We start from the raw sequence: 15,752 nt of genomic DNA, 5'->3' as shown, positions 1-15,752 counted from the left end.
TCTCAACTCAAAGCCATCCACCTGGCACTTGTTGCACGACACGAACATGTAACCAGGCACGGGCATCAGAAAGTTTTCATGCCTATTGTGGAAGACTTGCTTCAGCTCAAGAATGAAGGCCTCACATTGCAGACAGAAAGAGGTATCATCCAAGCTAAAGCTCTTGTGTTGGCATTTTGTGGAGACAATTTGTCCATGCACAGTATCGGTGGATTTAACACCTCATTTGCCAAAGGCAGAATATGCCGTTTCTGCATGGCACATTCTGACAACATCAAAAGTCTGACCAATGAATCTAAGTGTGTTCTTCGGAAGGACCACACTCATGCAGACCAACTTGCTTCCATTGCTATTAATGGAGACCTGAGGCGTGTTTACGGTGTCAGCAAGCCTTCGCCACTGTTATCTTTAGAGTAATTTTCTGTGTGCACACAGCTGCCACCTGATGTGATGCATGATATCTTTGAAGGAACAGTTTCACATGTCCTGCGCAATGTTCTCAATGGACTTGTGAGTGATTCTGTGCTATCTGTAGCAGACCTTGATAGGATCAGCACATTTTGCTATGGCTATAATGACAGAAAGAACCGCCCTGAACAGGTCACACAGTCTTTTGTGTGTCAAAAAGGAGGCTTGAAAGGTTCAGCTTCACAGAAATGGTGTCTGTTAAGGCTACTGCCCCTCATATTTTCCTCCAGCATACCCGAAGGAAACCATCACTGGGAAATATATCTTGAATTTAGAGAGATAGCTGATATGGTGCTAGCTGAAGAGGTTCCTCTTGCATGGGTTCCTTACCTTCAGCACAAGATAGAACAGTTCCTGCAGAACTACATGGGCAGATACCCTGCCTCAGGCATAACACCAAAGATGCATTATCTGGTACACTACCCCAGAATAATGAGTCAGCTTGGGCCGCTTACACAGTATTGGTGCATGCGCTTTGAAGCCAAGCATCAGTACTTCAAGAGATTGTCTTCTCGCACTATGAACTTTCGCAATATTTGCAAGACAATGGCCAGCCGGCACCAATTGCTTCAGGGCTATCAACTCCATGGCCTGGGCACTAGCAACGTGTCATGCAATGGAGCACAGAAGGCCAACCACAATGACCTCCCTGCTGTGCTACAAAACAGCGTGACGGACATGGAAAACATCTGGAAAGTGAAGTCCATCACTTGGTGCCATTCAGTGTACAGGACGAACGATGTTCTGATTATGGAAAAAGGAGAACATCCTAAGTTTGCCCTTGTGGACTCTATATACATGAGAGAACAAACTGTTTTTTTGGTGATGGTGCCACTTGAAGTCGAGCATTTCAGACGACACCGCTTCTCTTATCTAGTCTCGAAATCTGGGGAGCTGTACATATGTCATCCTGGAGAGGAAGTTTCGCCACAGAGATTGGACCTTTACTTTGGGGCAGAGATAGTGCCACGATGTGAAATTTTCGGTTAGTGGTTCTATGTTGACATTTTTGTGTTAATGCGAGCAGAAATCAAAAGGTTTTGCAGGTTGAGTGTAATGGAAAGTCAGACACTGGTTTCTCTATAGCCATTGGCTATTCAAACTAGCATGGTTGTAATATCAAAACTACCAGTTCGACTGTTGTTCCACATCAGCCAGTTTAACATGGTGTGATCCCACGATTTCAAGCTTGAGTGCCAGATTGTGATACAGTTGTGGTGCAAAGAAGAGAGTTCAGCCAAGGAAATAAACTGTGCAACGATGAATGTATGCAATGAATGTCCTTCACATGGTACGGTAACTTAATTCATGAAATTTAGACATTGCAGTATGTATGTGCAAGACGACACATGGTTGGGACAAACCACCACTTCAGCTGATTTAAATCGTTCAGCCCAAGTTGAGAGCCTTATAATGAACAGTTGTTGAATTAAGGTGCCCAAAATTGCCATGGAACTTGAGATTCGACATGGCACTACATGTGTGATGTTTTGGGCATGGTGGGTACCATAAAACCTCTGTGTAAGATCAACACCACCTCTTGCATTTTTCAAGGGTGCTTTTAGCCCATAAGGAGGGGAGACTTAAGAGCATTGTCTGCCTTGTGAATGCGGATGAAACATGGCATTAGTGGCGAGATCCAGAAACAAAGCAACATGTTATGTACATAAGTGAAGGCTTATGGGGTCTGTCCGTCCCCCCACCACCCAAAAAACTTGTTATACGAGCACTTGGGGAGAAAAGTGATCATGACTATTTTCTAGAATATAAAGGGGCTACAGCTGGGCATTTATGTGGAAAATTGTAAGAGGATAACAGTAGAGCACTGTGTAAATGTTAGATGTTTTAAAACTGCTTGTGGCCATTGTGAAAAAACTACGAGGATTAATGACATTTACGTAGTGGTGTTCTTCCCGTAGATCAATAATTCCATTGTCCACAGATCTCATGTTATCCAACCTATCATTATAGAAGGTGCATTTGAAGAGCTTGACCGTCAATCTTAGAGGCCTGTTATGGCTTCCAGTTACGTTATTTTTAATCTCAAGCCTGAAAAAACACCTTCATCAAGGGGACAAGGTATGATCACTAGAACACACTGTAACCTGGTACAGAGCAGTGATCTGACAAGCAAGATGAGAAAGTTTTTTTTTTTTTTGGCGTGATATTGGAAGCATTTATGCAAATGGAAGAAATGTGGAGGGAGATAAGTTTAAAAAACATTTTTTTAAAACCCAGGTAAATTTTTTTATACACAAGTTGCAAAACTTTCTGATTTCCCATCATATCCTTCTGTTCAAATTTGCTGAATGGACAAAACAATGTGTATTTTTCAACTTACTGTAAATTAGTTCTGCTTCAACTTGTGTTGTATTTTATGTTTTTCCTTTTCTGCCTTATTCCAGTTGTGTTTTTCTACCAAAATAAACACTGTTAAGACGAGCATCTAAGGGAGCATCAGTTTTGAAGGTACTAAGATGGTTGTTCGAGTTCGTATTTTTTTCTCTTACAAGAATGCATTACCATCACTGTTTTAGGAACATTTCTCTTAAACTCAAATTTATGTCACCTAATGTGTGCAGCAGAGGCTCTATGTAGGGAACAAGTGAGGAGCTGCTATCAATACTTGAGTTGCCTTTTGCTGCACTTGTGTGATTTAATATATCTGATTGGGTTTGTACTAGGGGTCTTCAAATAATTTAAGTTTTGGATATGAATCAAAGAGTTTCTGCTATTCAGTTTGTGCGGATTCAAAAATTCATCATTCGAAGTTGTCAAATATATTAGTTTCTTTTGAATACATGAAAGACAGGAACAGGTATTGGAGTCTCGAGTGAGACAATACAATGAATGTGAGGACTGTTCCAAATTATTCTTCTGCAGTATAGCTGCGATTGTTGTGCAGAGGATTGAGCAACCATTCTATAGAGATGGCTCGCTTTTAGACAGCCTACATGCTAATTCCTTCTGATTTGTTAATTGACTAGTCAATGTTTGCAACCCTTTAAGAGAACATTAATAAAGGGAAAATCAGACCATCCACCCATTCGTAGCAATTGCTACAAAGGAAACCCATACGGGTTCCTCGAAAGAAAAGCCTCGCAGTTGGATAAAAATTCCTCCTGGTCCGGGACTTGAACCTGGGACCACTGCCTTTCCGGGGCAGCCGCTCTACCATCTGAGCTAACCTGGCGGCTAGCAGATGGTAGGGTGAAGTCGAATTTGTCAACAGTATGAAGCAAAGGCAAGAGTTTGACATAATAGTTCTGTGGAAACCCGCAAGGTGGAGAGAAGTAATTAATAAAGGGAAAATCAGACATCCACCCGTTCCTAGCAACAATACTGCAGCAACATGTGTTGCTGAAGTATCACGCCTCTCTTCGTGAGTGAGCTGCTGCAAAAACATGTAAAGATGTGTGTCTGGTAACATGCTGTTCCCTTGTCTGATTACTGTCATTGCTGTGACGTCCCAGGTAAGTGAAAGCAGTTGTCTATTCTTTACCAGCTCCTCAGTTGTCTCGACATCTATTTGTTAATGGTAATGCCTGTATGAATGCATATGAGCCTTTGTGCAAACTTCATATTTCTTGTTACCCTAAAAATGAGAAAATAATTGTAATTTTACCATTTGTATAGCCCTAGATTATACTAATCATATATAGAAAATTTGTCCTTTGTGCACAGCCTGCTTTTCATCGTGTATTGAAGCTTCCAGCTGAATAAAACTTAACGTTGGACTGAAGTTAAACTCTAGCAGGACACCCTGGCTGAAGCATTCTCTTGCATTACCTAACAAAAAGCACAGTTGCAGCCATAGGTTGGCAAGCTCGCTCATTAGTCGACTCGCTTGGACTGACCTCACGGTATCAATGAGTACAGCTGAGTAGAACTTTGTTGAATCTGAGTACGAGTAAGTTTGGTTGAGTAGAATTTTGGCAAGTCAGAGTTAAGTGAGTCCGGCTGCGTATAATTTTGGTTAAACTGAGTCGCAAGTGAGTGAGCTTTAAGTAAAAAAAAATATTTTTTTTTATGAGCGAGTCTGAGTCAGTTACAATTTTTCTGACCTACGGGTGGCAACCTATGTTGCATAAACCCCTTTTCAGGGCTGCTTTATAAATTTTCCAATAAGTAGATGAAAAGTTAGTCAATTTTGTGCTGCTAGAGCGTTTTATCTATATGCTACCTTGGGAGATGCTTCAGTGCGGGAATCTTAGCTGCAAGTACTCGGACAAGAATTGCGATGGAAGTATGCGAGTCAGTTCAAAATAAACTGGAGATGCTGAATGAGGAGGCCGTGATATGTACTGAGCACATTAGCCAGCGGTTGCTGTCATAGGGACGCATGTATATAGCGTATCAAGGCGGCTTTGCGATCACGTATGCAGTGGGTCTCGCGCGTGCGCAGCGCGCATGTGTATCTGGTGCGGGTTATCTCTTTGCTTGTTGCCGATCGATAGTGTAGTGCTGCTTCGTCAAGTAACTGGCCATGTTTCATGCGCGCTGATATAATGATCCAGCCGTGCTCGACGTTAGCGAGAGCGCGGTACGCACACACACGTCAAAGCACGTTGGGATGCATGCTGCGTATCAAAGCGAAACCCACTATTCAGTAGATTTCGTCTGTGACCATCGCAAGTACTTGTACGGTGCGATGTACGGATTATTTGTTGCCGATAGTGTGCTGGTTGGTCACGGCGCAATCCAAGTTTCATGCGCGCTGATAGTAACAGGCCTGCGCCGTCGATCACCATGTTGAAGCTAGAACGTTCTGGCGCATGCTGAGAATGAAAGCACGTATTAAGTGGGTTTCGCGAGTGTCTTAAACGGCGCAAGTAGCACCAAATTCACGCAGAACAGAATCAAGTGGCGATCGAGCCGTCAGCAACCTTGCTGCTGGTGAAGTTGCAAGATCTTTTGACGGTGTATATACATATACTTTCTCAAGTGCGCGACACCGTTCACATGCTGTGAACGTACGCTTTTATGTCGAATTGCTTTCGACCTCTCAGCGCAGGTCGTTTTGATCGATCCATATCATCTGCCTAATTGTGCCAAAAACTTGGAGGACGCTTAAGCTTCGCCTGAGGTGAACGCGATAGCATTCAAAGACCCCTGACTGCATTTCATGTTTCCGAGCAAGTGCAGCTTATGTAACAATATACCATTTACCGGGAAACGCTGGCGGCGAACGCTACGCACGAAGGCAAGCTTTCTGATAGAAGCGCAGCCTCTTGCGTGGGTCGATCTCCGGTTTCGCACTTTTAATATTTCAGTCTGAGAAGAGCTAACATAAATAATATGCGTTCTCTGTATTTTTGTTTTCTCATTACATTTGTTTGTGGGCTGCCGTTGTCAAAGTGCCGAGGAATAACTTTGTAAAGAATGAAAGACGAGATATGAGCAAATTTGGTGGTAGAAGAGTGGTATATAGTGTATCCACTTCGGTTCGAAATTCCCTTCGTCGAAGCGGCGCCCGACGCTGGATTTTCTGCGACACAGCGTCCTTAAAGCTATCGATCGCGTTAAAAGATGTATCTGATAACGACAATCGCGCATTAATGCCAAGCGCAGCGGCCCAAACGCCTGCTGTTGTCTTTAATTTTCTGGTCTGCGACACGGCGTCCTTAAAGCTATCGCGTTAGAAGATGTATCTGATAATGACAACTGCGCATTAATGCCAAGCACAGCGGCCCAAACGACTGCTGTTGTCCTTTATTTTCTCGTCATAACCCTTTCAGCAAGATTGCAAGGTGCAAACATGGTAAATCGTCACTGACCAAACTGTCTATCATTGGGAAGGCATTGGAAGCCAACCCAAAATCCATGCTTATGTGTGACAAGCCTAGTACATTTGGCCAAGTGAATGAAGGCCAAGCATGACCAACGCTTGGAAAATGAAGTTGCCATTCATGCACATCAACTGGAAAACCATACGAGCTCTTGCTTTGAAGGTTATGCATTATGGCCAATGTTTAACTCGTCAAAACGAGTTCCAAGTGCGGCGATTCAAGGCAATTGAACCAGTTGGACCCACCACGAAACGAGTTTGGACAATTTGCAAAGTCGCAGTCCTCCAAATGACCTTGTGGTGCCTTTCTTTCCCATTGAGCACCTGTGTGCATGCCTTTTCATTCCCATCTTTGGGCAATGAAGACCAAATTGGACCCAGGCGCCTTTGTGGAGCACTACCGGGCCCAAACCATTTCTTTCTCTATGCTCAAACTGCAATGTCTGTCTGCGTCGGAGAAATGGTCATTGTGCTTTTCCCTGTTTGTGCACAGTGCTGTGCATGTCTTGGGCCAAATTCCTCATAGGAAAAGGGCTGCAAACCTCCGAATTGGACGAAGCTGTCGCCAATCTCCCAACACCAGAGAGGGGAAACGTGATGTGACCAAGACAATAGAGGAGTTAAAGGGACGAGACGGGCACTGTGACAAAAAGAAAAAATTGCAGCTACAGCTTGAACATCTGCATCATTGCTCATTCTTGCACAAAATGCAAATACCAATGTGTTCAAAAACAACCTGGATATCAGGCCCAGCCCCACTATCCTTACTCCACCATAGTGCATAAAGTTCCCCACGTCGCAACAGCACCTTTATTATGCTTATTGTTCTTCACCTTAATTTAAACCCCACTGTAGTAATTCAATCTTTTATACATACCCCACTAAGGAGTGATCACACAAGTGTTTTCAATGTCTTTTTATTTCACGCTGCAAAGGAATACAACAGGCAAAAACTTTCTGTACAATATATATATGTAGACGAAATTCACACCTAGGTGAATAAACTTTATCACAGCACAAGTCAGCGAGGGTGGCGATGTGGGCTTGTTGGTTAATCATCATGAAATGACCTGAAATGCAGTGCAGCAAGGACAAAAACACAAGAAAAAAAAACAGAGATGCAAGTGCTTGTTTTTTATTTCTACCTGATGTGCTGCAATTAATTCTATGCCAGATCTGAACAGATCCGGTTTGTACAAGTAAAATTTTCAACGTACTGTGGATAACTTATCCATAACTTGCTAATAAAATATTGCAGAGCAAGAGATTGCATTAAGTAAAGTAAGGAATGGGGCTAGTTAGTGCATGTTAATGATTATGTTGCACTGAGTTTTATACTGACAAAAAGTTACAAAGGAAACAAGGATACAGATGGAGGAAGCATCAGTGCAAAACTCAGCAAAACATAATACGTAATCATGAAAGAGATCACAAGCTATCACAGCAACAAGGGACATAATGCACTAGTTACACAGGTTATAGAAAACTCCTCACAGAAAATTAGAGCAGATTAAGATGCAGTGCAGTGTTGAATAATTGTGCACAGTTTTTTATGCAAGCCATGTAACTAAACTGCTTAATAGAAATGACAAACATTAGCAAAGCATCATTTAAATTATAAGTATATAAACAGCACTTAAAATTGATAACATATGAGAACCTTCTCGTGTGCTGTCACACACGATTACATATTATTGCTGAATTTCCCTACACTGCAACCGAGCATAAATGTTTTGTACATGACATTTTAAAGCACAGGGAAAGCAAATGCTTGGACATAGTACACCAAGAATGCTGAAACAGGCAGTGCTTATATGATTCACTGAAGGGTACCAAAATTTGGTGCACAGTAGCAAGATATTCACCATTTTGGCTCTGGCATGAATATGCCCACATAGTGACTAAAGCACTTGAACATGAAGGTGCCTCCTTTGTTTATGAGGAATAAATAGGTGCAATTGTGATCTGTGAGAGTTACTAGAAGTGCAATTTCATCAATGTATATTTCATGCTGAAAAGAATGCAGTGCACAACTTCACATTAAATATATATTCATGAAAGTCATACCTAGGTGAGTGCATTTCATCAAAGCAATTATTAGTCAGATTTGAGAACAAAGCAGAAATAATACGTTCTAAATGCTATGACATTGTGCAAAAGTTGCTCATAAAACATCTGAGGACACCTAAGCACTTATGAGTTGGGGATGCGAAAGAAATAATGTCCAACTGAATGCCGCTGAGCGGTCCTTCGAGTGACAAACTCCTTGGAAGGTAAACGAGCGCATTGAGACACCTGGTGCATTTTGATTTGGCCTTACCGAGGCACAGTTAGAATGGAGGCAAGAGCTTGCACAGGCAGCGAATGCGCTGATAAACAGGCTTCCGAAAGCGAGAGTGAGGGTGACGTAGTGTCACAGTGATGCGCTCTCCCCTCACACAATATCTGACGTGCTACTGCAGTAGCAGGTGTTCCTTTTCGCCTGCTCTGTTCCGTTAAGGCGCAGTCGTGACGTGTTGCGGGCAATGGGTCTTTAGGTGCTATTTTGCTGCTAGACTACAGACGCTGGCTCTTTCGCTCAATGGGCCATTCGACGGTTTTGCATCAAAATATAGCAGAGCTAGAGATTGCGTATTAACACAACAAGGAACATAATGCACAAATATTGCACATTATAAACACTCGTGGCTGAAAATTAGAGCAGTTTAAGATGCATTGCACTGTCTCATTACTGTGTATGGTTCTTTGCACAAACTATGTATTTGCTTCATAGAAATCTCATTAAACAGTGCAAAGCAAGGAAAGGATGGCCAAAAGGGGGGACAAAGACTAATTAGCCTAACATGCTTTGACTGTACTTTGTCTCATTTCCCACCATTTAACATGATAGAACCTTCACTAGTTCAGTCTCATGTCTACTGCTATTTATTAGAAGTGCCAGACATTATCAAAGTGTGAACTACACAGGAGAGCCTTGTTGATGATTCTGCATAACATGTATTTCAGGATAATGTTTTTTTTTGTGTGAATATATATATGCAAATGGTCATTGCAATCGTGTTTTCACCTAACTGCAGATATGACTGCAGAAGTAGGCATTTAGTGGCATTTCTAAAACTAATAGCTTTACATTGCAGTGTACTAGCTTGAATAACATTCCAGCCACCCATGGACAATGCGTTAAGCCCCAGCCACACTGGAGGAAAAGTGCACGCCGCCAGCTGCTGGTGGTAAAACATTTCAGCAGCAGTGTGGCCACACATTGTAGCAGTGCACCGCCTCTCTGTTTAGTGAGGAAACAGCAGCTTCTTTTTTTAACTTCCACAATAACTTTTCTTACAGACATTGAAAAGAAGAAAGTTCAGCGCAAACTGAGAAGCTATTTTAATGTTGCTGCATAGAAGTGTTTGCTGTGGTTCCAGTGGCATCAAGTGACACTGCTTTGCAGAATGCTCCATGCGCAGCAGTGTCACTCGACACCACAAGAACCTTTACAATTGAGCTAATTAAATCAGTGAGAAGGAAACTTGGTATCGGGCAAACCCTGATGTATGCACTAAAAGATAAGCTGGGTTATATTATCAGCAATCTCGAAGGTATAGTAAAAGTAGTGGAAGAATTCTATAGTGACCTGTACAGTACTCAGAGGACTCGGGAGAACTCCGTTGTAAACAGTAACGAACAGGATAAAGAAACTCCTCCTATAACTAGCAATGACGTTAGAAGGGCCTTGCAAGACATGGCAGGTAAAAGCGGCAGAAGATGGAATGATAGTCGATTTAATCAAAGATGGAGGAGACATAATGCTTGGAAAACTAGCGGCTCTCTATATAAAGTGTCTATCAACTGCAAGAGACTCCAGAAAAATAGGAAGAATGCAAACATTATACTAATTCACAAAAAGGGAGACATTATAGAATTTAAAAATTATAGGCCCATTCATTTACTCCCAGTATCACACAAAATATTCACCAAGATAATCTCCAATAGAATAAGGGCAACACTGGACTTTAGTCAACCAAGGGAACAGGCTGGCTTAAGGAAGGGATACTATACAATTGATCACATCGATGTCATCAATCAGGTAATCGAGAAATCCGCAGAGTACAATCAACCTCTCTATATGGCTTTCATAGATTACAAAAAGGCATTTGATTCAGTAGAGATACCAGCAGTCATAGGGGCATTACATAATCAAGGAGTACCCCAGACAATGTACGTAAGTACCTTAGAAAATATCTACAGATTCCACAGCCACCTTCATTCTACACAAGAAAAATAGGAAGATACCTATAAACGGGTCGGACAAGGAGACAGAATCTCTCCAATGCTATTCTCTGTGTGCTTGGAAGAAGTATTCAAGCTATTAAACTGGGAAGGCTTAGGATTAAAGATCGACGGCGAATACCTCAGCAGCCCTTGGTTTGCCGATGACATTGTTCTATTCAGCAACACTGCAGACGTGTCACAACAAATGATTGAGGACCTTAACAGAGAGAGTGTAAGAGCGGGGTTGAAGATTAATATGCAGAAGACAACGATAACGATGAATAACCGGGCAAGGGAACAAGAGTTCAGGATAATCAGTCAGCCTCTAGAGTCTGTGAAGGAGTATGTTTACCTAGGTTAATTAATCACAAGGAACCCTGATCATGAGAAGGAAATTCGTTGAAGAATAAAAGTGGGTTGGATCGCATACGGCAGACATTGTCAGCTCCTGACTGGAAGCTTACTATTATCATTGAAAATGAAGTTATACAATTAGTGCATTTTACCGGTGCTGACATATGGGGCAGAGACTTGGATACTGACAAAGAAGCTTGAGAACAAGTTAAGGACCGCGCAAAGTGATGGAACGAAGAATGTTAGGCATAACTTTAAGAGACAAAGAAGCGGTTTGGATCAGAGAGCAAACGGGTATAGACGATATTCTAATTGACAGCAAGAGGAAAAAAATGGCGCTAGGCAGGTCATGTAATGCACAGATTAGATAACCATTGGACCATTAGGGTGACAGAATGGGTGCCAAGAGAATGGAAGCCAGAAGACTAGTTGGCGCGACGAAATTAGGAAATTTGTGGGTGCTAATCGGAATCTGTTGGTGAAAGACAAGGGTAATTGGAGATCACAGGGAGAGACCTTCGTCCTGTAATGGACATAAAATAGGCTGATGATGATGATGTCTATTTAAACACTTTTTGGAGCATCATGGTTACGTCATGCTTATTAATTACTTCGGAAGCAAATCAAAGGTGTTTGCTTAAATTTACTAAGCTAACAGCAAGTGTACAGATGCTTGGTATATGACAATTCAGAGCTCAGGGAATGTGAATGCTTGGATATAGCACAAGAAAAATACAATAACAGGCAGTGCCTATATGGATTTGCTAAGTAAGGCCATCAACACTTGGTATAGATCTGCGAAAACATTTAAACATAGTGGCTCTGGCACTATGACTGAGCACTCGTGACAACAAGAACTGAACATAAAGCTGTGCCCTCTGTTTATTTCAAATAGGTTTGCGTAAGTGTGATGTGTGAGCCGGTTTTCCGATGGAGGCAGAATGCACAAACCCTCGTGTGCCACACATTGGGTGTGCAGCAAAGAACCTTCAGTCTTCAGAATTAATCCAGAGGCCCTCGCTATTGTGCGCCTCGTAATCAGACCATGGATCCCTACAGGCTAGGGTCATTAATAAAGTTTCTATTATCAGCACCATAAATTTGGAACACGTGTATGGAATAAGCATCAATAAGAGTGCACATCTTTAGTTTCAGCAAGATATAAAAATTGTCTTCTATATAGTATCACGAAACGCTGCGAGGGGCATCAAACTACAAATGGCAGCATCCATTGGGAAAGTTGGTTGAAACAAGAGTAGCAATTTGCTTTCTGCAATTTAAGAGGCACAATTCACACTGAGCTGGTTACGGCATGCGGTGAACAACACTGCACAGTGTTGACATCAATCTTTTTGGAATTTTGTAGGGGTGTGCGAAGAGCGATTTTTTAGATCAAATGCAATACAAATCCAACAGTGCTTAAAGCAAATCAAATATATTTTCCAATAATGAACAGCCATTGTCATAATTTTACATATAAAGAGATGTTCACATTCTAGCATGCTTAAAGTTGGCAAGTTTCTGTCATACATAGCACGTTATGAAGTGTTGTTTAATAAAAGCACCAACGGGGCATTAGGAGCAAACAAGTAGTTTCTTCAAGTACACAGGACTCTTCAGAAAGTGCAAATGATTGCTGTATAACATGTAAAGTATGGCTACCTAAGCAGCTTAGCCTGCTCCACGAGGCAAGTTCTGTTTTTCGTCTATACTATCTCCATGGGGATGCAAACTTACTGTACGTTTGCTCCATTTTTATGTGTAATTGAGTGCAGTTGACATTGTAAAATATTCTAAAAGTGTTTGCACTTACTAATAGGGACTATTTGATTCGTTATCTGAAAAATTTGAATATTCACATACCCCTAAAATTTTGTCCCTTGAAATGCAGAAAGCTCATCACTGCTTTTGCTACAAGCAACTTTCTCGATTGACGCTGCCGTTTTTGGTTTGGTGCTTCTAGCAGTGAATGGCAGCACTACATAGAACACAATATATACTCTGCTAAATCTAGAATGACATGCACTCATGCTGATGCCTAATGTGTACACCTGTTTCGAATTTATGGTACTGATAATACAAACTTTATGAACACCCCTTGTATATCAGGCATACACTCTGACAAGGCACATATTACATTTAGTTTGCTCACATGACAGCGAAATTTATTCCCACTCCTGCAAATTTGCAAAGTCTAGCAGCTGGGTGACTAAATTCATCATCTCTACTAGTGAAGGCACTGTGCACCGGCTGATCAATGTTGAAAATGCTTGTGGTTGCATCAGCAGCAATTTCCTTCCACTCCCTGCGGTGCATTCTCTCAGCATCACTGCATCCGATTATGGAGACGCTAGATGATGACTGGTCCAAGAATTCACCTTTCATGTTCTAGCTGTGGCGTCTGCAGGCTCATTTTGAATCTGAAAGCAGATGTCAGTATTAAAATGTGCACGAAGCCATTATGCACCAAAAGCAACAACCGAAAGAATTACATGGACCGCTATTAAGCTGATATTAATGGACGGGTATAAACGACTGATTGAAGACATTAAAATGTAGCTGCTTTTGCACACTGGCAGTGTGAGGTGGGCAAATAATGTTTAGTCCCCCTCCTACCCCCCCCCCCCTAAAAAAAAAATATATATATATATATATATATATATATATATATATATATATATATATATATATATATATATATATATATATATAAGTTTAAAACGGCGAACATAGCAACGGTGTCCACACAGCCTATCAGCGACCTTGTTGCAACGCGGCGCACTCAATCCTGAAGTGAACGCAGCAGAATAAATTTGAACTGGAAATCGGCCCACGCATACTGTCGCCGATCCCGGCGCCCATCGCTGCTGCAAGGCCGCTGATGGCATGTAGTCGATGCACCTCACTGGACGGCGTAGCGCGAACGCAAGAACTTCGATTGCAGCACGGTTCGGATTTCACGTCGCATTGCTGTCCACCAAAACGACAGAACACTAGCGCTCATTGATAAGGGTAATTGAATCGGTGCTCGAACACCGTGAAAATACAGATGGGCGCAACATGCCCGCGGTTTTAGCTGGCACCGGTAGTTCGCTCCATGTTTAATACCACAAATTTAGTGCTTTACAACGAATTCTTGCAAGTGAAAGATAGTGCTAGGAATGAAAAGGAGCATACAGGCGCGCGGAACATACGCACAGGCGCTGTACGCACTTACGCGCTTTCGTTGATCGCGTTGGAATGAACGAACAGAGGCAACTCGAAACACTGCTCAATTTTCGCTCACCTTTGACGTCGCCGAGTCGGAGGCGATCATAGTGATCTTCGAGGCAACAAGAAGCATCGCAAAAGCGGGCGATAAAGTAGAAATACACCAAAGAGGTCACAGCGGGGCAAGTAAAGAGCGCTGAAAATGAAGGAAGCAATCCGCATATTCTTCAGGAATGCGCCAAAAGATGACAACGCAAACGCGCATTCATACAAATAAACGCGCACAAATACACGCTTACATCGACATGAATGGTAATATTTATGGGTAACTTGTGTAACATAATATTATTGCTTAACAACTACTGCAGTTAGCGGGCGTATAAAATTTTTCTGCTTGGCTCCTTTGACAAACTATTTTCTTTATCGCAGTACGCAGCGCACAGTGCACAGGCAGGGCGCGCACGAAATGCGTGGGAAAATGTGCGAAATTCAAACTTCACGCTGTGTGTGCACGCCCAGATTTCATGGTTTGGATTTTTAAATAAACGAAGTAATATGTAAAGCAACCGGAGCGAACTGAAATATTGACTGGAAAAGTATAGCACTGTCGCTGTTTGTTTTTATTGTTTTGACCTCATGACAAATCCTAGAGCAGAGGCGTAGTTTGTCGTACTGTTTTTAAAAGTTCAGTGCGTATGTTTCGGCGCTACGATTTGTCACGGAAAAGTACAGAAGTGAAGATTGTACTTCGTAGCCAAGCAGTTTCCTAGTACATTGGCCAGCACCCCGCGTATGTTATAGAGAAAAGACCTTGGCCTCCGTGGAAAATGTGCATGTCGCAGGTAATGGCCAAACCTATTGTTTCATTAACTGTGCGCTAAGGGCCAACAACCAAATACAATCTGCCGAGCGGCAATCTGCGTGGGCGCTTTGAGTGCATGCATATATACATTGTTCTTGAGGATCAATACATTCATTGGCAGGGTCTTTAATATCATTAATTGGTGCGATGAAACGCATATTTTCGACGTGCCTCAGTACTACGACAGAACATACTCAGGTGCTGCGTTGTGATACAGCACAGAGCACCCGCTGTTGGGACAGCTATAACCGTGCACATACAGACGAAGTATATATATCATATGTGTTGAGCTGAATGCCTCGCTCCATCTCACAACTACTGCGAATTCGTCATAACGCCACAGTGCAAGGACAGAGCACGTATCTCGAAGCTAAGACTTTGTATAGCATTTCGGTCAGCTGTATACATACAATGTATCCAAATCAAGTTAACGCACGCGTAACACGATATAACACTGCAAATACCTGTAAGTAGATATGGGAGGGCGGGGGGGGGGGAGTCCTCTTAACCTGCGTCGAGTATCATTGTATGCGTGTTTATTCGTTCCTGCATCACAGCAAACAAATGCAGTGCTCTTTACTGCATGTGCGCGCAAGTGATGCATCGCCTGGTCCCATGCAGGCCGGAATCCATCAGATGAAGCAGGAGTAAACTTGGTGTTTTACTCTCGGATGCCGCAAGAGTAGAATGGCCACCTGAGAGAGAGTAGAATGGCCATTCTACTCTCTGCCAGACGGACGGAGTAGAAAGGACATTTCACTCTCCCTTCTCTCAGAGAGTGAACAAAGCATTTCACTCTCT

At 42.3% G+C, this 15,752-nt stretch overlaps 1 protein-coding gene across 6 annotated transcripts in view; it reads right to left on the bottom strand.

Annotated features, from left to right (window-relative positions):
* Window positions 1-15,752, bottom strand: part of LOC139048715 (uncharacterized) — a 293,534-nt gene that overhangs the window by 110,424 nt on the left and 167,358 nt on the right. For 3 of the 6 annotated variants that reach the window (XR_011507865.1, XR_011507863.1, XR_011507864.1), the window contains 2 exons: window positions 14,166-14,285; window positions 6,635-13,299 (listed from right to left, as the gene is read on the bottom strand). The exons of 2 other annotated variants lie outside the window; for them this stretch is intronic. The gene's annotated coding sequence lies outside the window, so the exon portion shown is untranslated. Of the gene's footprint in view, window positions 1-6,634; window positions 13,300-14,165; window positions 14,286-14,388; window positions 14,502-15,752 lie in introns of those variants that run through there. One more of the 6 variants, XR_011507862.1, reaches the window with a different exon arrangement.

This window comes from Dermacentor albipictus, chromosome 1 (genome assembly GCF_038994185.2).
Source record: "Dermacentor albipictus isolate Rhodes 1998 colony chromosome 1, USDA_Dalb.pri_finalv2, whole genome shotgun sequence".
NCBI lineage: Eukaryota > Metazoa > Arthropoda > Arachnida > Ixodida > Ixodidae > Dermacentor > Dermacentor albipictus.
Note: the sequence above shows the minus strand (reverse complement) of the source record. Positions and strands in the feature narration are given on the sequence as shown.